The sequence below is a fragment of the Equus quagga genome, chromosome 2 (assembly GCF_021613505.1).
Source record: "Equus quagga isolate Etosha38 chromosome 2, UCLA_HA_Equagga_1.0, whole genome shotgun sequence".
Taxonomy (NCBI): Eukaryota; Metazoa; Chordata; class Mammalia; order Perissodactyla; family Equidae; genus Equus; species Equus quagga.
In genome coordinates, this window is record NC_060268.1 from 83,686,979 (window position 1) to 83,710,577 (window position 23,599).

A 23,599-nucleotide genomic window follows, 5' to 3' on the forward strand; every position below is an offset into this window, starting at 1 on the left:
TTAATGAATAAAGGGATCCCCTTCTTCTTTTCCAGCACGTATTATCTAGAGATGATTCGAAGCAACTCAGCCTGGCAGTAATGCACTCCATCCAACTGAGGAGTTTGCAGGGAAATATATCTACGGTGACCCAACAGAGTAGCAAAACACTTGCTTGAAATTATTTTTTGTAACTGTGTTCATTTCATGCCTGAAAAGACGATGGTAAAAATCTCATTGCCCTGGGGGCTGGTGGGGGTGGTGGGGAATGAAGACATAACTGTCCTGTCCAGCTCTGAGGCGTGTTGAAGCAGTTTGCCTATTGAATTTGATACAATGATGTGTAGATGAATAAAGTTATCTCCGGTTCTGAATAGGATGGTGTCAGTGGGAGGGTAAGAAGGGGGGAACTTGGAATCTGAAAAGAATTCTTTTTTTTCTTTTTCTTAAAAAAAAAAAAAAGAACTTGAAGGTCAGGGTCCAGCTGCCGGGCAAGAGTAGAACACAGCAAAATGCTGGACAGGCCTAAATAAAGACAACTATAGACACCCAGACACACATATTGCAAAAGTTGCTTGCTTCAAGTAACTAACGTATTAACACATATTTCTATAGGCAAAGAGCTATTTCTTCCCTTTAGGTTGTCTTAGACACTGATGAAAACATAGCAACATGAAGAGCATCTGTAAAAATTACAGCTTTAATGAAACAGATGAAACAGGCCATCAAAGGTAGGAGAAAAGAAGAAATTCTAATGATTATGGCTTAATTCTAATAGATTATAATTATTTTGATTGGTATGAACCAGTTTCTGACTGACATTCCATTTTCCCCCATTTAAGCTTTCATTTAAAAAGGTGGGGGGAGAGAAAAAAAACCAACAGCCACTAATTATTCTCCAGGATTTGCTGCTTAACTCAATACAAGGCCTTTAATCAAATAGAGTAAAGAGATAAAACCTTTAAATGTGAATCATCACACAGATACACACTTTTCCTCCTCCTGTTCTTTTTATATTTGTTTGAAAAGGTAACATTTTGATTTTTAATAATTTGAGTTCTGTGATATAAATGGATGATCTGAAGATTTGTGGGTGGCCAGATGGATTATAACTAAAAGGTTGGGATGTTTATGACAAATCAACTTGATCTAATAAATGTTTGTTATCTGTTCTCAATACTGTTGATTGCTTTTATTTTTTCTATTCAAATGTAGTAATACTTTCCATGAGGTGTAATGATTGTTAAACATTTATTTTGGTTAGATGATGCTTATCTGTATTCTAAAATTTTAGAAGACAGAGAGAAGGAAAAAAAGAGAGATGGAGGTAGGATAACAGCAAAGCACATCTCGCCCAAAAGGTCTGAAAATAATGTCCCTCCTGCCACATTACAGCTGTTTTCTTTCTGATATGTCTGCAAAAAGTAATCTCAAAAATGAAAATTTAGATTGTATACATATATATTCATTTTTGCTTACATTTTAAGGTGTTTTTGAAAAACCTTCTTTCCTACCAGTTTGATATTCAGGTTGGAAACATGCTACATGAGATTTTCATTTCTCTGTACTTTGGACTAGTGCACAATAGAGAATTATTCAACTATGATGATGGCAAATCATAACAATTCAAAATGAATGAAAACCTTGTTCCTCTGTATTTTGGCCCCAGAATCTTGTAAGTCCAGAGTAGAAATATGAACTAACAATCATAAATGTTAACATGGGTTTTTAAACGGTTATTTTCATAGAAATTAAATTTCATTTGGTATTTTCAATAAAGTCAAAAATATCTTACAAATTGAAAAGTACTTAACTTCAATGAAAACACTAATAATACTTAGTAACCTAAATTATCTCATCAGCTTACATAAGAACCTTATATACTTCCACTTTTTATCAGCGTCACTTATCCTAGAGCCTTTTCTTCCATTCTGTAATGAAAAAGCCCAGGACGATCTATAGATTTAACTGCATTAAGCTATAGGGTGGCACAGCTTTTTGATCATGACAGTGGTTCTGTACTACCAGAGGAAAAAAAATGGATGAGTTTCTTCATCGTGCACGTTGCCATTAGGCTATTGACACACTATTGTGTGGCTGAGAGAGGTAAAGTAATGCAGGAGATTATTCAGAATGTGAGATTGTAAACGTTTCTTAAAGATGTCTTTACAGAAAGTGTAGCTTCTCTCGTGTGGTCTTCCGGGCTGCAGTGCACAGCTCTGGAGCGGCAGTTGTTAAAGGCGGGAGAGGTAGCATGCTGTGTTTAATGCAACTTTTACCAACAACTTGCAGAGATTAGGAGACTAGAGAGTGATGTCAGTGGAGGTTTAAGGGCTCTGCTTTCTGAAGTTGTACTGAGTTAATAATTAATGGATATCTTTCTTTGATGGCTCTTTTATATTTAGATGCAGCTGCCTGAAAATCAGCCACAAAGGAAACTTGGTTTTGTTTGTCATTAAATTTGACTTTGCTTAACAAATGTTTTTGTGCGCCCTAGCATCATAGTCTTTCTAATTTGGCCTTGGTTTAATGTGGAGACGAAGTCATCGATTAACAAAACTGTTGCTAATTTTCAGAGCTTGGTGATGGCGTTTTTTGTGCAGAGTTAGGTCTAAGTCGTTTTCAAATCTTTCAGATGAGCTGGATCCAAGTAACAGTTCGGAGGGGATGCTAATTTGATGGGACATGTTCACAGAGGAGATCCTATTCTCATGTAATGGAATACTTTATTCTGAGTTCCTTTAGCACATGACTGTTCTGATATTCTCTTCTAGGCTTTAAAGGCAAGAGGAAGAAGCTACATAATTGCCCATGATAAGCAAATCCTAAATGTCTTCTCTATACATGAGTTCTGTCAAATAATACACAACAGTTTGACCAAAATGATACAAAAGAGATTAATTGGAAAAAAACTAAACTTTGAAGTATATCCAGCCTTGAAGGTGTTTAAAAACACTGCTGTCATAGGATATATGTAATTTACCAGGAGTTTTATTTGCACCAAATTCAATCCGTCTCAAAGATCTAAGTACAATCTTAGAAATAAAACAGCAAATTTAATACTTATATTATGTGCATTGGATGTACTGTGGTAGAACCATACTTAAAGTCATTTCAAATATCTTTTTTACGCCAAAACAATTCCTGTTGTCTCATTTCCAATTTCTAATTATATGAATAATTATTTCTGAATCCCACAGTTCTCCTAAATAGCATCTATTTTAATAACTGCAATTGATACTTCCATCAGTTAATATACTATCTTGATCAGGAAATAGCTAAACATCTGCTGGTTGCATTTACTGTCACTGAGTAAATGATTTTATTAAAAAGAAATCATGTAAATTAGAGAGAAGGACAGACTACACAATTCTGTCTTTTTCTTCAGCATAAGAGTTTCCTTTCCCTTAAGAACTGTTTTTATACCTGAGGAAAATTATTTGCTTTACTAGCTTTCTGTAATACGTTTAGGGAATAAAATCTGATTCTAGAAAAATAATATAAAAATAAATTCTATTTGATTCAAGATAGCCCTTAATATTCCAACTGTTGATATTTAACTAGCTAACTCAAATAGTTGAGATCTTCAACACTCATTGCTATCTGTGCATTTTGCTATGTTATATTATGTTCTGTTATCTAACTATAGGTTTAGATGTTAATGAGAGCTTTCTGTCCTTAAATCTTTAACTGCTACAGAAAGGAAAACTAGATGCTTTCAATATTATTTTTCTTAGAATTGTTTTTTTCCTGTAAGCATTTAAAAGTCTTTTTCTCAGCCACTTTTAATGGCTTACAGATGGCATCCTTTCAAAAAAAAAAAAAATAGAAGCCTTCCTAATCACTCCAAGGGCCTGGTGCTATCCGTGATCTCGTGTAATTGATAAGAGCATCTCTAGCTTGTTTCTATCTGACAGGTGTCAGACTCAAAAGCCACAGATGCACTGGGGTCATAATGTACTTGTTCATGCCCTTACCTGTTTTCACCAAGAAGGTTAGAAAAAGAAACTGCTACTGTCTTCCTGGATGTATGATTACTACTTGGGTTGGACTTGACAATCCCACAGAATGATGTGTCAAAAAGACAGGGAAGACACTTGTGAAAACTCCCAAACCAAAATGCTGAAAGGTGACAAGGTAACGAACACAAAGAGTGCAGAGAAAATATGTGAAGAATTCTTTTAATCAGTACAATGAATAATGCCATTTTTTAAAATTCTATTTAAAAAAGAGAAAGCAGAAGATAGAGATTTTTGTGTGAAAAATGTTTTTTCACAATTTGGCAATTAAATCAGTCTTACATAGTAATATGGAAATGCTTTTTAAAGAATAGTGACACTTGTTGCAAACATTTTCATTTGATAACATCTCACAATCACAAATAAAAAGATGCATTTTTGTCCTCAGAGGACTAATTACAAGATTAATATTGCACACATGATCATGACCCTGCTTTATGGTTGGCTTTGGATTTCCAATATTAAAGATTCTTAGTACTCTATTTAGGAAAGGGGAAAAAGAAGACCACTGGCATATTTGGAGTGATTTTTATCATCCTTGATTTAATTCTGTTGAAGTTCCCCTTTTAGCTAAAAATGGAAATTGCCCTTATCACTGTTTTTGTCAAGAAACATAATTTATCTGGTCAGTTTCCAAATTGTCATACATTTTTCGAGGCTAGAAAAAATTATTTAAAAGAAATGTTGACATTCAGAATTATTCAGAGGGAAAAAACATAAATTTAACAAAGTGTATGTCTTCTAAAAATGATTATGCAAATATTTAAGGGAAAAAACTTAAAGCACTACCAGGGTTTTATACTTTTTAATCTTGAGAATGTTTATCACGACAGTGAACATTTCTTGCTGTTGATTATAATAACTTTACCTAAAATGTATAGGCATCTTTAAAATGTTACCTCTATATTGGCCAGTTCGAAATTCAAATCTGCACTTCGTTATCTTTAATCATAAATACACTTTCAATGGCATAGCACCTAAACTGAGTGTATACATCTCATGAAAAACGAAAAGCTAAACCACATTCACTCCATTTAGCTTTCAGCCATGACAAGATTAAATATTGTTTCCCTTAAGTTGATTTTATGTGTTCCTGCTGTTTTTACTGAATCCTTCGTTTTGTACTTTGGTTATGTTACCCTTTGCTCAAAAAAAGTCTACTGCTAGAATATTAGAAAATGGGGGAAAAAATGCACCATTGTTCCAATGTAATAGATATTGTTTTAGAATGTTTGTCCTTGAGTTTAAAATAAAAGATATGTTAATACGTGCCCTATTCAAGACTCTACTCTTCTAGACTAAGAAGCTTGTTTTCATTTGATGAAAACTATTAATGCTAAAACAAAAATTGTTTTGAATTCATTTATAAGGGATATGCACCTAGCTCTTTAGTTAAAATCAGTGATCCATTAAGGCTTTCTAGCTTTTTTCCAAGCTGTGAGCATACTGAGTATTTAAGTATGAATAAGAGTGAAGGTGGGGGGTAGGTTTAGCCAAATAAAAGATTGCTTGATATCTTGGGGTTCTTTGAAGAGTTTTATAGGCTTAGAGTTCACAGTTTGAATGAAGGACATTTTTTTAAACTTTTATATATAGAAGTTTGTTAACCTGCATTTCAATTATTGAAGAATTAATTAATTACACTAATTACCTTAGTGAAAAAATTTACACTGTGAGCAACCTAAGTCATAAATTGAAGTGATAGACTTGATACTGAAATAATCAAAATTGTCTTAGGATGTCAATGATTTTTATTTTTCAGCATAGAATGTTCACTTTACATGAAAAATACTCAGGTCTTTATCCTGGAATATTAGATTAGTATTTATCAATGTATCTAAATGTTAAACTATCAAAATATTTTATATAAAAAGACCAGATATTTACATGTTGCAATGTTTTTGCTTTGGGGACTTGTAAATATTGGCACTCAAAGAAAATAAAAGTGTTTACTTAAATAGATTTTTATGAAGAAAGCTGATTCTTATATACCAAGAAATTAAAATTAAGAAACAGAGAAGAGTAACTGGCAAAAAATGCAATTTTACCTTTGGAAATTTCGCCTTTTATAAAAGTATTTTAATATAGTCAACGTATACCAAAAATTCTATAAATCAAAGAGAGAAAAAATTTATCATTTTTTACTGAATGTTTACTATCTATCTTTGAAAACCTTTATTCTTTATTTACCTGAGAATACTTAAATGTCTTCAAAAGCACAAAGCAAATAAAATGAATTGAATCCTGCAGACTTCTATGAAATACTTTTAAGAACGAAAATAAATAGAAGGCACATAGAATACACTTGTTCCAATATTGACACAAACCGATGAGAAACAGAAAATTTGCTTTCGTTCTGCTCAGAATTTTCTCCCCTCCTAGCAAAACTCTCTGCCACAGTATCATTTTTTAAGGATAACCAAGATTAAGATATGAAACTTTTCACAGGTTTATTTCTTAACCATGATATTAACTTCTAATTTTAATTGAATTATACCTTTGAAATATCTTTCAATTTTTATTAACTGCAACTGATGTGTGTTCTGTACAAATGATCTAGAATGTAGAAATAAATCCAATAGAATAAATCTAAATATAGTCGAATTGCTTTGCTAGATTTTGTTACTTATTATGGATTAGAGAAACTGAAATAGTAATATTTAATTATAACTTTCTATAGAATACATTTTAAAACCATAAATAACTTAAAATCATAACTTATAGACTCAAAAGCAAACCCACAAATCGCTACTTTCTCTGCAATTCCTGATATTGCCTTTTAAAATGATCGCTAATGTATATTAAAATATTGAAGCAAAAACATTTCTTAAATATTACACGTTAGCTCCCCACTCTTATTGCTCTTGGCATATGTATTACCGTTAAATTTTATTATATGGAATCATAATTAAGGAGGAGATATTTTTACAAATTATAATAGAATGAAAAAAGTACATTATCATTCAAACAAATCTCTAATATTTTGAAAATCCACGTAAAAATTGTGAAATTTGCATGAGCTTAGTTTTATTTTTATCATATAATAATCGACAATCAAATAGAAACATAATCACGTGTATCTAAAATTAATCTCTAAATATCAAAATACTGACAGGGAAAAATAAAGGTCTACTAAATTAAAATAAACAAGCTTTGCTGTTGTTAAATTCTAATTATCACAATTTAACACTTAAAGTAAATCATAAATGTTCAATCAATTGCTTTGATTAAAAAATGTCCATAAAATTACTCAAATGATTCACAAAAACTTAAATTTTGAAAAATATTAAATACAACACCCTGAATTCTATTCCATTTGGGTATACAACTTAAAGATAAAACATTTCTGAAAAATGCATTTAAATAATTTAACTTAGCATTTAGCTTAATGAAAAATTACTTGACAAACGGCTATGATAGAGGACAAAAATGAAAGAATTTTTATTTCTTCTTGAAATTTAAACTACTAAAATAAAGGACTCATTGTTCATATTGAAGTATTATTATACTCATTTCAATTTCAAATTGAGAAGCTTAAAAAAATCCCGTTGTAATTTTGTTCATAAATGAAGCTTCTTTGGTATTAAACTATGAAAAACACTTATGCAAGTGTTCAAATGCAAACTGAGACTGATTGCTTCATATTTTAAAAGACTTAAGGCATAGACAGTAGACTATAATTTAAAGAAAGTATAGATTTTCTTTTAGTCTTGTTATTTTTGAATTATTTGCATGCAAATTATACTGTCGTGAAAAGCTCAATCTTTAAAGAAATTTAACTCAATATTTAAATGAGTCTACTACATTAAAATTTAAAGCTGTTTTTCTTAATTTGATGGTCTATGCTACATTGCTATTTATTTATAAACCTTTTGAAATCTTCACAAACTGTAACAAGCATCAGTTAAAGGTGAAAATATTAACCGATATTTTGTTTGTGGAAACTGAAAAAAGAGGATGTCAAAACATAATTTATTTTACCATAATTCATGTTGTTTTTAATCTGTTTTTCCCTACATGAGCATACATAACTGCAGATTGAAGTCATGAAATGGTCCTTTATTCTATAGTCTTCATTCTAAGAAGACATAAGAGATGTGCATTATGCTTCATAAACATTTGTAGATTTGTTAAAAGGTAACATAATAGATTTTAACCATAAATCTTTGTGTCTTTTATTTGCACAGATTCCAGTGGAATAAAATTTGAAAAAAAATGAAGACAATTTTCTGAATTTTAACTTTTTCTCACATTAGAAAGTCTTTATTATAAACTGGTCTGAGTTACATGGTCAGGAACAGATTGTATAGTAATGAACAAGAAAATTCTAGAATGAAAAATAGAATAGAGTTTTACAGAAATAAAAAAGGCAATTAAATGTAGACGGAGCTTTCTAAGATAAAAAGGATACAAGCTCCTTGAGTGACAATACAGTTGTTTTTGTAAAAATGTTTACTAATGTTTTTTAAAATGCTCCGTGATTTTATGGGTGTATATGCTTATTATATGTGTGTATATATATGCATATGCATGCATATATATTATATGTGTAATATTATACATATTTACAATAAGAACAGTTAAAATCTTGAGCTTTTAAAGTGTGAAAATATTTTACATTCAACAAAAGTAAGTAAGGCTGGATGAAATACATCCTTTCAGACATGTTGTGGAGCTGGAGTTAAATGACCTCATTGTCATTGTACCTTCCATGGAGCAGAGGAAGAATAGATAGACTTACTAAGTAAAAATTTGAATTGAAAACACATCATTACTTGAGCGGAAGACTTTTCTGATTAATTTAGTTTACTGATTTGGAGCCTATTAAACAAGGAGAAAAGTTGGCTGTTTTCAAAGTACTGAACTGAGGATTATCATCATTTTGATGAGGCCACCCTACTATGATAGGGCAATGTAATCAGAACATTGAATTAAGTCAAGCTCCAGTCTGAAAAGAATAAACTGTATTCATCAGTAAATGTTCTTAATGGGAATCCTGAAAATATTTCATTATTCCTAATTTAATTAAGAGGGCTAGAACAGTTAACTATGGGCCTACATTCATATTCTAGCATATATTATCAGGAAAACCATGAGAAATGGTGCACAGGGTCCTGATTTTAACCTCCATTTTTTTTTCAAATAAAATATAGGCTTAGTAACTTTAAAAACACTCATTTTGTACACAGTTTTGAGACTTTACAGTGTCGTTGGCTACATATTACCAACAGAAACATACTTAAACCAACATGTTAATTAAACATTAGTTTATAAATATTTATACCGAGTTGATGCTAATATGAAGTTCAATTATATTGGCCTTATTCTGTATAAATAATGGATGTGTGGACCTATCAATAAGTGTACCTCAGGAGTAGTGTATAACATTCAGAGAATGTTTATAGATAATCATTGTTTTGTGTTATTTTCAGCTATGTGCAGAATCAGTGCACTGAGGGATAATAAAACTCGCATCCCCAGTGTTTTCAGCATTAGAGATGATGCAATCAAACACCAAGCACAATGCCAGGCACATAGTAAGCAATGCAGAAATGGAGAAATGGAGTTATTAGCAGTATTACCAGAGAGTCTCTCTCCCTAATAGCACCACTATGTCATTATAGCCCAAAGAAAGTTCACTCACTCACATACATCTTCAAAGTAACTCCTTAGATCAATCACACATTTTATCACTAGAATATGCATTACCATCTAGGCTTATACACAGCATTATGAAGAAATTGGTGCAAGGTGAATGCATTTCAGATGAAATATATGAAAAAAGCGTGGGAGATGATTCTGTAGCAGAAAGTACACATAGCGACAAACCAAAGCCTGTATCTTAACACAAGTCACAGCTATATTTATACATGTGGGCAACAAGAAGGAATTGCACAAATTGAATGCATTGCACAAAGTCACACTTTAAACTTCCAGTTTAGTTTCTTGGTTTGCTTAAACTTGATTTGCTCCTTCTTGCTCTCTCTAATCAAATGGTAAAGGGACTCTGGTCGACATGAAGGCAAAGGGTATTGGGCCACACAATCCATTTGGTGCCCTTTCTGATACAATTGCTCTGAGTGGCAGCGCAGGGTGAAGGGATGGAGCATGTGTATGATCTGATGAGATTGGCTCAACTGGGGGGCGGCTCCTCTAGGCAGCTAAATTAAAAACCTCCCTGCAATTTTGATCTTAATCACCCCCTCCGAGGCTGTAATTGGTGATGGTTGCTTAACTCTTTCTCTCCTTGTAGATTCAGATGTGCGGTGTCCCTCTACAGCATGCATTTATTAGACCCCTTCAAGAGGATTCAACTAGCGTTGAGTACACAGACTGGCCAACACAGTATTAAGACAGAGGGGTTTCGGCTACATCAAATCTTACCAGTCTAATGTGGTGTTTTTCCTTCTTACCTTGAGTAAGAGCAACGAAGTAGCATCTCTAAAATAAAAATGCCATAGGTATTGACTTTTTCAAATGTCAATAATAAAAACCCATATTTATAAAATAACAAAGGATTATATTGTATACATTGGACCTATAATCTGTGGAATTAATGAAATCCTTTAGAAATTGAAGAGCCTCTAAGAAACGATTTAGAATTGAAGATCAAACTAAAGATAATCTAACCTTTCAAAATATTCCATACATGGAAATATCTGATGGCACTCTAAAAGTACTCAATAAAACCAGTGCAAGTCAATCTGACAATTAAGAATACTTGTTGCATTGTTATTCCCTTCTTTTAACAGGGAGGTAGAAATTCTTTTAATAGGGAGGTAGAAATTATTAGAAGTTATAGGCACACTAGGGTGATTATAGAAGACGCTCAAATCCAAATGCAGTCTGGATTGTAGAGAGGGGGTGGAAGATTGATTCTGTTTAATAAACACTTACCGCTGTGGCAGGTCTGAGAGATGCACAGGCAAATGAGGCTCACTCCCTGCTCACGAGGAGTCCACTGTCCCATGGGAAAGAGAACAGGCAGTCAAAGGGACATATCACTCAAATACCGATTGAAGCATGCAATAACAGAAACATGCACAAGATACACAAGAGGGATGAAGAAAGAGCCAAGAGGAAGGCCAAGAGTTTCAGAGAAGTCCATATTTCACCCAGTAAAGACATCTTAGAAATAAAAAGTGGCCTCTCTCACATAGCTATGCTTTAATTGATACAACTGAGACTTATAAAGTCCTCTCCATGACAGAAAGGATGACCTAAGCAAGATGGGGGCCAGAGAGTGGAGTGATGTGGCGTGGGTGTGTTGGTGGAAACCCAAGTGGTTTTCTCTTGCTTGAATCCCAATACCAGTGTAAGAAGGCATCCAGGTTGAAAGGGGAAAGAGAGAAAAATGCTGTTAGAAGAAAGAGTCCATTTTTCTGCCCAGGAAGTACAATTTTCTGCCAGACCAGGCTCACATAGTATTCAACAAGCATATTGTGAATGCCGAACTTCAGCTCACTCTGTTTCTGAGAGAGAGGAATGAGAAAGTAATTTTCCAATTCATTTTGAAGACAGTCCTCAGTCATACTCAAACAACCAGCCAATCCAAATGGAGGGGAAGTTAGAGTCAGCATCAGCCTTGTGCTGGGAACCGGCAGGAAAGGTGATCCCCATGGCTGGGAGCTAATGACTATCATTATCCTTACCAACTACTGACTTTGTAGAACAAAAGTGTGACATTGTACCTGCCCACTGGGTATACTGTGTGAATTTAAATCATCGACTCTCTTCACTCTTTTCTCTGGTTTTGCTGACTAAGAACTGTGTGAGCATGAGATACTTATGAATTCACACAAAAACCATCAGGAAACTACGCTCTCGGTCCCTTAATCTGCTGAACATTAGAACTGAACCAAACGAGAGGGATGTCTTCTTTCATTTCCTCAGGAGAGGAAACTGAGGCCTGAGGAGAAGTGCTTTACCCAAATTGTCAGCTCATGACAGGTAAAGGTGAGACCAGAACCCACATGGCTGGAATCCTTGTTTGGTGTTCTTTCCACAACACATAAAAGACCTTGTTGTCATTCTGATTACTGCTAATAACCCATTCATTTAGCCCACTCAGAGCCAGACATTCTCAAGAGATATGAAAGTGAACCTGTTGTAAGTCCAGCCCTCAAAGAACTTGTAGCCTGGTGGGATGACAAAGAAATAAGTGGAAACTGCAGTGGAGTGTCTAGCAGTGCATGGCACTGACTGGGGCTTGAATAGGCAAAGGATAAGGGCTGGGTTAATTATCATTTCTCTTTTCCTGGTTTCTACTCCTTTCGCCATGAGATATTATGCCTGAAGATCTTCAGCAGCTCCACATGAGGCATTAGGAACTCTTTACTGATGCAGACAATAGACAAACATGCATTTTGCATCTTACCAGAGACATGGGGTAAGGCGGCACAGACACAACCCATACTTCAATATGGGAAGAGACCCAAGCCCAGAAGCCATATGTAGATTGTTGCTTCAGCAAAATGGATAAATACTTATTGTGGCCTCACTTGTACTGTTCAATCATGGAGCAAGCTGTGAAGACATCTGAGAGCAAAGGGTATATGTTGGGTATAGGTGGTGCACTAGTTTCCTGCTTTCTTCTCGTCACCCTGGGTCTCTTGCTGCACAAAACTGTGGGAAATGCAAGACAACAGCTGCATAGCCACACAGAGCACACCATGCAGAGCAAGAGCCCTGAGCAAAACAGCTCTTTGCTCTCCATCCCACCATGTAGCACACACTTGAGATTATTGATGCCAAGTACTTTCCTTCAAGAATTTTAAATGTCCTCCCACTGAGCAGCACATCATATACCATCCAGAGTTCTGAAGCGAGCAGCATGAGTTTCCCAGGGCTTTGCAGAAGACATATGGAATTGGTATTACTTGCTTCATGAGCTGCCAGCCCAAATGCATGGACCATTTCTTTCTCAGAAAGGTATGTGCTTCATTTCCAAAGGGTTTGCTTTATGACAATGATCTTGCAGGGCACAGAGGCAAGTCAGTGAATCAGCTACAAGTCTCCCTGTTGAGGAAGGTGCTGGTGGGAAATATCCTGGAGAACAGTCCAGATGGGGCACGTCCCTTCCAGATTGGTAACAGGCTATATGTACCCAATTCCCCTTCCCCCGGCCCTGGCTCTGTGGTGGAAGACTCTCTTACTCACAATGAGATGTCCTGGAAGTGAAGTGTGAAGAGACGGGGCTGTGGCAATGCAGGAAGTTTAACCTAAGGGAACACCTGAGACTGAGGCAGTTGCACTCCAGGGTTCTCTGTGGCTTGGTACAAGCCAGCTTGGTACAAGCTGCATTTGATGGCCAGGAATTGGACTCAATGAGTGCTGTTACTGTAGCATTTTTCTGGAAGCAGGGAGAAGAAGTTTTTGCAGGAGTTTCCACATAACTACAGAACCTCTAAAATGTAGGCTCTAGAAGGACAGAGATTGTTGCTATCTAGTTCACTGCTGCATTCCCAGAAAGGCCCACAGCCTGGCACTCAATAAATGTTTGATGAATATCAATAAACTGACCCATCCCCTCCTCTCTCTCATCCAGGAGACATTTGGTCCAAGACCTCCTCTTACTCTCTACTCCAATCACTGTATTTCTCTCATTCAAATGGAAGTCACAAGAGAAAAGCAGCCAGTAGATGGAAAACAAAATAATAATTGAACACAGTTATACGATGCTTACTGCCTGCCAGGCTCTGTTTTAAGCATCTTCTTTATTTAACTTCACTTAAACGCTATGAGGTAGATACTGTTATTATTTCCATTTTACAGAGGAGGAAACCAATGCAAAGAGGAGCTAATAAGCTGCCAAGAACACACAGCTAATAGCTAACAGATCCAGAATCATGAACCCAGCAGTCTGGTACAGGATACCAATACTTTCTTTTCTTAGAACCAATGGGCTTTTCTGTATGCCGGACACTTGGACCTTCTAGAGAAATCTTCTACTGGGAAACTTATGGCCATGGTGTTTTCCTCAAATTGAAGAATAATGGGAAATGAGGGCTCACTCAAAGTCTCCCTTTACACATACCTTCAATTCCTTCGTTGATGAGCTACCATGGTTGAGATTGGCATTGTCCCTCTCTCTCCCTCTCTCTCTCTCTCTCCTCACTTCTAGTCTCACCAACCAAGGAAAGTGAATAAACACTGCAATGACTTCAGGGTAAAGGGGATGGACTTACTGCATGCATCTATTTCCAATAATGAAAAATAAAGGGATTTTTCAAGGAAAAAAACTACAAGGACAGGAAGAACTGAAGATGGTACACCAGCATCAAAATTTTCAAAGCTGTAAGTCAGATGGAAAAATAACTGACACAAGAAAACAGAATCTTAACCTAGCATAGGAAAAGCAGACAACTGACCTGATTTATACCAGGCATCCCCAAAAGACTCAGGCATTGGTACTATCACATAATTCCGGAAAAGAGCACGAAAACAGGTGCTAACACAAGGAGGGTTAAATGAAAGCGTGTTTTTAAGAAAATAATTTCGATTTCCAAATCCCTCCCCATTTCTTCTCACAAGGCTTAACTACTCTTCCTCCATCCTGGGAAAAGATGAGAGCTCCAATCTTTGAAGAGGTCAAAAAAAAGAGTGTTTGGACTGAGGGAACACCAGATGTATCTGAGGGTGGGCCTCATAGATGAGCCAGGGGGATTCCAGCACTGGCTGCTGTGGGACCCACAGCCCTCCAGCATCTATGCCTCCAGAAGGCTGGCAGCTTGACCTCTAGGCAAGAGTTTAAAAGACACTTTTATATAGGTTACTGCCTTCTCCCCAAAGGAAAGACTGGAAGATGCTAACATTGATGAGTCTTCAAATAAATGGCCCAGTTAAAGCACACTAAAGCTAAGCTCCCAGATGGCAAGCTCCAATCAGCTTTTAGAATGTCTGTCTCTCGAACACAAGAAGACAAAGGGAAATTATGACACTAGGAAATCCTCAAACATGAAAAACAGGGACGAGAAAACACAAACAGAAAAAGCAACTTGGAGGGACACAAAACTTCAAATAAACTATCACTCATATCCCCTCAAAAATAGGAGAAAGTAATGCAATTAGTGCAAAATTTTAGAAAATAATTAGGAGCAAAATAAAATAAAATAATGTCCCTTAGGATATTATTTTTAAAGGGACGTTTAGAAAACTAACAAAAAATATTAGAAATCAAAAGCATAATAGCAGAAATAAAAACATCAATAGAAGGGTTAGAAGTTAAAGTTGAGGAAATGTAAAAGAGTAAAGCAGAGAGACAAAAAGAAAGTATGTGAATGTTTCACATGTTCACAATATGTGAATAAGACCTACCTTGGACCTTCAATATCTAAGTAACAGAATTCCAGAATAAGTAAACAGAGAAATTAGAAAGGAGGAAGTCTTCAATGAGGTAATCCAAGAGATTTCCCCAAAACTAAAGGATATAGATTTCCAGATGGAAAGATCCCACTGAATGTCAGATATAATAAATGAAAACAGATCCACACACAGGCATATCATCAGGAAAGTTGAGAATGTTGGGGGCAAAGATAGGATCCTACCATCTGAGGGTAGAAGATAACGGATCACACAAGAAGAATTAGGAATCAGAAGGACTTTGAACATCTTCACAGTAACACTAGAAGCTAGAAACCAATAGCATAATGCCTTCAACAATTGAGAGAGAAAAAAAGCATGTCATCCTAAAATTCTACTTCTGGAAAAGCTAACAAATAAATATAAAAACGAATATAAACATTCTCAGACGTGCTAGGTCTCAAAAACATTTTCCCTCCTATATCTTGTCTCAGGAAGCTACTAAAGGATGTGCACTGCCAAAGTGAAGGGGTGAATCAAGAAAAAGGAAGATGGAGAAGAGAGAGAAAAGAAGACCCAACACAGAAGAGCAGAGAGAATCTCCAGACTCACAATTAAATGCTGGCAAGATGGCAAGTGAGCCCCAGGTGGAGAGGGCAGCCAGACTTGATGAAGCAGGTTCAGATCAGATTAAGGCAACTCTGGTAGAAAAGATAAAATTAATAGAATATGTAGTATATCTGATTGTCTTGAGAAGAGTGTTTGCATGGTGGTAATTATATAAACACTGAATATTGATCTAACCAAAATTTCAAAATAACTGTACTGGATAAATGAAGATATAGGAAAAGCATGAGTTAGTTTAAAACTGAAAAATCAAGAAATAAACATACAAAGCCTACCAGTTAGAGATATGGAAAGATTATCAAAAATGATCAGAAAAGAAGAAAATACCTGCTCTGGGGGAAGGAAAATGTGAGGAAGTGGGACAGGAGTCTAGTGATTTTCAGAACAAGCCTTGTAGCACAACTGTGATTCTTTTAAATTGTACGCATATATAACTTTGGTTTTTAAACAATGAATGGCATTGCCCTTCCAAGTAAATTGCTGCAGACATGACACTAATGAAATATCAGCAACAGTTAAACAAAAACTAAAATAAAAATTCTTGTATTGGCAAGGCAGGCAGCAAGAGCAGAAAGGGAGTAATCAAAATTTGGTTTAAACGACCTCAGAAAAAATTGAAGTTACACCTAAGGAAGGACTGCTTGACCATCAGTGTGGCACATGGCCATGCAAAAGGAGTGGAAAGCTTCAGGACAGAGGAGGGAAAATCACCCACCTCCGATGGCTTGGCTGTCCAGCCAAATCATCTTGTATGCTTTTTATAATTCTTAATGGAGATAGTTAGCAATTCTTAATCTATTCCTACAGAGAGTGCTTAACCTATTAGCATGTTTGCTAACTAAAACTAAGCCTTGAATCTCAAGGAAGCTCAAGAGACATTAAAAAGAAAATGACCCTAAGTTAACTTTTTCTCTATTGGGGAAAACTTAAAATATGTTGAACTGAGTGGGGGAAAAGAGCTACTCTGTTCAAAGGAAGTAGTGTTTCTGCCATAGCACAGCCTTAAGCATCTTCCCCGATAATCCAGGGCTTACCCTGGTTTACTGTCCCAGCAGGTAACCTGCAACCCAGCCACAATATACTGCACATACCATTGCCCTCCACACTCCCAACTTGGGGAAAGGCCCCGTATTTCCTCCCCAGCATTCCATATCACTGACATCTTCTTATGTCCCATCTACTATCATGTCACTCACCCCAAGCACATGGGTAATTATGACATTAATAGGGCACTAGTGAAAATCAGTTACCATAAAAAGAAAAAAATCGCTGGTTTGGAGCAGTTCCCACTGCACTTACTATAACTCTACCTCATTCCTCCCCCACTCCAGAAAAGCAATGTCAAGAAAATAAAGAAATGAAAGAGACCTTCTCATAGTATGACCAATATATTACTAACCAATTACTAGCGACACACCCAAGCATACGCCCCCAGCAATGCAATTGAGAATCTCTCTTGTGATGTAGTCCAGGTAAAGTCATATACTGACAACATCCCTTCCATGTGTCCACCATGTTAATATTTGAAGATGGCTTGTGAGGCCCGCCCCCAGAGTCATCTTTGCGGAGCAGGTATTTTTTAGAACTGGGTTGATTCCCAGTTTGAGCCTTTATCAAGTGTACATTAAAGGTTGTATTTTTATTTTATCTAATATTTACAGTTTTATTTTTTTCTTAACCCTCTCCCCGACTAATGCTCCACCTAGGCTTAGAATAAACTAAAGACTATACATCTGTTCTAATAGTTCAGCTGCTTGTTGATCTCTCCCTCGTGCTTTGATATATAAGTGGACATTTTTATTTTCTATGTACTCTCACCTTCACACGTTTTCCTCATAGAATGTGGTTTTGGAAGATTCAGTCCATCATCCCAGCCTGTTGTGATTAGTTTTTGTCTTGACTTTCTCAGCTTTAGATCTCACTCACATTCAATAAGTTCACTTATATCCTCAGAGATAAAAAGGACATTTTGGTCAAGAACAAAGCCAGGTGGCCAGCCACTAAAGACTTCTCTTTTGGTGGATCCAGATACATTAATCAGTTCCTTTGTTTTAAGAACATACTCTACCCTAGTTGTAGCCAAGTAGGAAAGCCATTCAAAAGTTGATGTGACACAGGGGCATGTCACCTAATTAGTTCCCAAGCCAAAGTTTTATCCAATTAGGTCCTCTCTTCTTTGAACACCTTGTATCTGAGTTGTCCCCTTTCCTGTTCTGTTCTTTCAGTCATTTCATGACTAGCCTTTTGGCTGTTTTCCCTCTTTCTCTGTCGACGGACTATAATGAAGCATTCTCTCTCCTGATATGGTGCTACTTTGGATTTCTATCCTAATAGCTCATCTCTCATGACATGACACTGAAACGTTCCATACCTGTAAGATACCCTGAGGGCTGGCATTGGCCTGGCTTGACTTCCTCTCTCTGGTCTGTATGTCTGTCACAGGGAGGCATCAGGGCACAGTGGTTAAGAATAGACTCCTGGACCAGACAACCTGAATTCAACCTCCGGCTGCACTCTTTCTGGGCTTTGTAACCACTTACTGGCTTTGCACCTTCTTTGTGCCTCAGGAATGTTGCTAGACACTTGTGATTCTCTCCCAGCTCATCACTGTCACCTCTGGGCATTTTAGAGACACTACATCCTTTCTGGGTTTGCAGGGTAATGGCAGTGGTGGCACCAAAGGGATTTTGAAGAGCTTTAGCTTCCCTCATCCGCTGCCCTGTAATTTCAATTATTTTCCCAATCCCATGTAAGTAAATGCTCAATTTATGTAAAATCCAGATACTTACTAAATAAATGCATCTTTATGACAAGTCTCAAGTCTCCTTCTTGACAGCCAGATTCTGCCCCTAAATCCCTCTTATATTGGGAAACCACCACTGGTCAGTGGAAAGTGCTTTGAAATCAGAAACCTGGGTTCAAATCACACCTCTGCATTTAGATTTGCACATTTTGGAGCCAAATAGCTTCTTGCAAATGAATCAGAGAATGATCTTGGTTCATACGCAACTTCAAGCATAATAACAGGGTGCATTTTATTTTCCAAAATAAGAAAAGAACTGGAAAACTTCAATTGACTATATGAAAGTCATGAGATATTTCTGCATCAATGGGCAGGGTGGACTAATTCTAGAAGAATATCAGATTAGGGCCTAGTAAGAGATTCCGATACTTATGAAGAGAGTGACAATGATTCAGAATTTTGAAAGCAGAACTAGGAAGGAAATGTTCTACTGGGAGGGCTGAGCCTATGAGAGCTCCAATAGCGGTATATATCAAATAAAAAAGTTATTACCCCTGCGACATCAAACAGCTGTTTGCCATTTCCCCTAAAAGCAGCGGGAAATTGGCTTAAACTGCAAGAATTTGAGTTAGGCATAAGGAAAAAATTCCTGACAGTAGGGATTGTTAAACAATGGAACAAGTTAGTAATAACAATCATGGAATGGTTTTCCCAGGGCTCTTTGGACTGTGGACCCTGATTGTCTGGGAGATTTTGATATAACCTTGCTTATTGGAGACCTCCTAGGATCCTTTCCAGTTCTCTGGCTCTTAATTAGTTCAGCATGCTTTTGCATTAATAGCATTATAATCCTGGCCACAACTGATTAAAAGGCAAAAATCAATTTCCCACTCAAATCTCCCAAACTAGAAGGTGTTTTGCTCCCCTGTGCACAAAAAATGGGATGGTCTGCACATTTTCATTCATATGTTTTTAATTCCTTTGGGGAAGTTTCAAAACTGATATTTCTGTAAACCAAAGTTTAGCCCAGGAATACATTGAATTATAAACTCGTGGAAACACTGAATAGAGATGTATAATGGAAACATTAACAGAGCTTTAGCAATGATGGCAATAGCATGTCACTACAATGCAAGGAAATCGTGTTAAAGTAACTGCTATTGTAGATAAGGGGGTGCCGCTCTAACAATGGATTTTTCATGCATTACTTCTATGCTTTTAACATTTTTTCCATCGTGAATAGTGACCTTGGAATAATGCTAAGAATCATATTTTGTATTTAACCTAAATACCAAATTTAAAGACTTAAATAGATAATAGAAAGGGTTTGATTCCACGCTGCTGAAGATTGTGCAAGGTCGTAGAATGCTTCTACAAACTCATATGTAATGGAAGTAAATCTTTTTTTATTGAAAATATGCAATTCACAACTGCTTTCTTCCAACAAAGCCAGGAATAGTTCATGGAATGGAAAAAAATTGGAACTAAATTGACAGGTAGATACCATGTAGGTGTAAAGAGGTGTGGGAGGAGTTTTTGCCTCCTCCTGATCATCTCCATAGCCCCCCCACAAGCCACCCTAAAATGGGTTAAAGCAAAAATAGTGCACTTGCAGCCACAGCTTCCAGTGACTTCCCCAATCCTTCTTCCAACCAGACTGCTATCCTAAGACCCTCCTCCATCTAAATTCTAGAACTCCAGTTTGTATCAAGGGAAACTAACAAAATAAATTGAATGTACATTTATCTTGATTGTAGGAAAAACTGAAAAGTGTGGATTTAAAGTTTGTTGACCCATGCCTCTTCCCTTAAAACACTCAGCCATGCTTCCCCCTGGCATCTCATCCATCACCTGAGCGTACTTGTGTCACCCCTCATTTCTCTGGTTTGTCCCTGTCCTGATCCTGCTCACCCCACTGCACACCCTAGTCTCTATCTTTCAGGATCAGGATGCTAACCAGCAGGTCTGATAAATTCACCAGCTCCCTTGTCTAGCGGGAAAGAGGTAGGTGAGTGAAGGGCACATAATCTGAACAAGACTGCCCGGAGTTAAACGCCACCAGCTCCACCTCCACCTGTGACTGCTTGCACAGCGTGTTTAACCTCTCTTTGCTTCCTTTCCCTTGTCTATCAGATGAAGATGATAATAATACCCATCTCTTAGGGTTAGTAAGGATTAAATGATTTAATACACATAAAACATAGACAGTGACTGGAGCAAGTAAACACATAACGTGAGCTTGTTATCCGGCATTCAAGAAATGAGACCCTGCTTTCTCCACATTTTGGGACTACATTGGTCAGAATTTCAGCCCGTGGCAAGCAAACAACTGTAATCTTTGAGCCAATGGGTCCTAGAATGTAAGTAACCAATTTCTGTGCCCGTGAGCAGTGACTAGACAAACAGATGTAGTGCACAATTGTGCATCTATGTACCAGTCAGGGTAGAAAAGAGGAACTTTTCCCAACAAAACCCACCAGCCAAACTGTCCCTTAAGAATCACTTTAGTTCTGGCTTCCACTACCTTCAAACTGTGTGACTTTGGGCAAGTCTGTTGACCTCTGTGAGCTTCATTTTTCTTATTTGTAAAATAGAGACAATACTGATCTTACAGGAGTTCTAGGAAGTGCAAAGTTGACACTGTCAGTGAGAGGAGTTTACACCAAAGGAAAATTTAGAGAATGATATAATTTGATATATTACATTTTTTTTTAAGATTTTATTTTTTCCTTTTTCTCCCCAAAGCCCCCCGGTACATAGTTGTGTATTCTTCGTTGTGGGTCCTTCTAGTTGTGGCATGTGGAACACTGCCTCAGCGTGGTTTGATGAGCAGTGTCATGTCTGCGCCCAGGATTCGAACTAGGGAAACACCAGGCCCCCTGCAGCGGAGCGCGCGAACTTAACCACTCGGCCACGGGGCCCGCCCCTGATATATTACATTTTTTTGTTGAATTTTCTCCGCGTGCCTAATTTCTCCAATTTGGGTCTCAGAGCAAATTGTCTTTCAGAAAAACTTAGTGTTTTTTTCCTGGTCTCCTCATCTCCAAATTTGCATGCAGAAAATCTGCTTCCTGTCTCAAAAACTATACTTGGAAAACTCACTTTTGTCTGCTCTGGGGTCGAAGCTTTACCTACCTGCCCCCTGCCCATTTTCTTTCACTCTCCCCAGTTGAAAAGGAAACTGTCTCTCATGTTGGCACAGCTCTTCACATGCTATTATTTATTTGGTCTCCTTTAAAAAAAGAAACTTCACCTGAAGAAATGACTAAGAAAGCTTTTCACCTTTCTAAGAAACTACTAATTCCTTCTCCACAGTCTATCATGTAAGAAACAACTTAAATTTTTTAAAAATCAAACTTAAACTAAAAGAATGCCAAAACTAAAAGCATAAGTTTTATTTTTTAAAGTTCGCCTTGGTCTCTCCTCTCCTCTGAGGATATCGTGAGCAGATGAACAAAGCATCAGATAAAAGGACCCACAACCATCTTGAAAAGATCCCATCTCCAGGGAGACTCTACATCTCCCCATCCCTTCCAGGTTCACCTGGACCACAGACCACCCAAGGTCAGACAGGATATCCCAGATATCCTATAAACAAATGATGAGAAAGAGAGAAAGGAAACGAAAATGCATAGAGAATGCAGCAGCTACATTTATTGAGCACTTACTATGTACTAAGCATTTCCTTATTTAATCCTTATAGCAATCTGTGAGCTAAGGATTCTCATTTTCATTTCCAGGTGAGAGACGGAGGCCCACGGAGCTAGTAAGTTGTGGACCTTAGGCTCTGAACCCAGATCCGTCTTATTTCAAAGCTGGTCCTCTTGACTCCTGGCTTCTATAACCTCCTACCCAGCTTAGGTACATGTTCCAACTTTCATACTTCTTACATATAATCAAATTAAACTTGCACACAATCACAATCTACCAGGTCAACTGTTTGAGGTAAGACAGCAGCCAACAAAAGTGGAAGCTTTTGATTAAGTCGATTTAAGACTTTGTTACTTTGATTCTTCTCTCCTCCCTGTGGAGGGAGTACTCAACAATGCATCCTCCAGAATCACACCCACTCTCTTTCTGACTCACCTTAGACTGGGTCTCAGTAGGTTTCTTATTTACATAATTTTTTTTTTCAAATCTGTTTCAGGAAGCATCAGGCTAAGCGCTCAATGTTGCCACTTTGTAGAAAGATCACTCTTCCTTCCAAAAGACTCTTCCTTCTGCAATATTTCTGTGTTCACACTCCCCGCCAGAGCTTGCAGACCCAGTGAGATGTAAATCAAATCCAGCTCCATCACCAGGTGTGTGACAGTGGGCAAGTTCCTTGGTTCCCTCATTTTTAAAAATGAGTATAACTCGCAGGATCATCATGAAGATTAAATAAAAAGGTGTGTACAAAGTCCCAAGTATATAACACACTCTGTTAATAGCAGCTATTGATGTTGTTAGTCATGGTGAAGCCCAATAACTTATTCTACAAAGACGGTACCTCTCCTCAGACCAAAATATTCATACTATATTTCTTCCCTGGATATTACTGGAGAAACCCTACTAACTCCTGGTTCTTCTTGTGTCTTTTTATCAGGCCCTACGCTGGTGGTATACAACCTTTTTGGATAAGAAAACATTTTTAACACACACAAAATACTCACTGATGTCTCTTAAGATAATAGTTGTTAATTGAGAAAATGGCTGTCACTAGACCCCTTTCCCACATATTGAGAAGCTTACTCTCAGCTTCTTGTGTCCCTTCTTGTCAGAAATTCTCTCTCCAAAACACGGTATAAGAAAACACCTCTTTACTCACCAAACAGCAATCACATTCCTGCCTCCAGTCCTGCCTCCTGTTGAGAATTACAGGATTGCCTGGATTGGACTGTTGGCCATTCTCAAACTCTCCTGTTCAACTTTACAGAAAACGCCTTGGTTT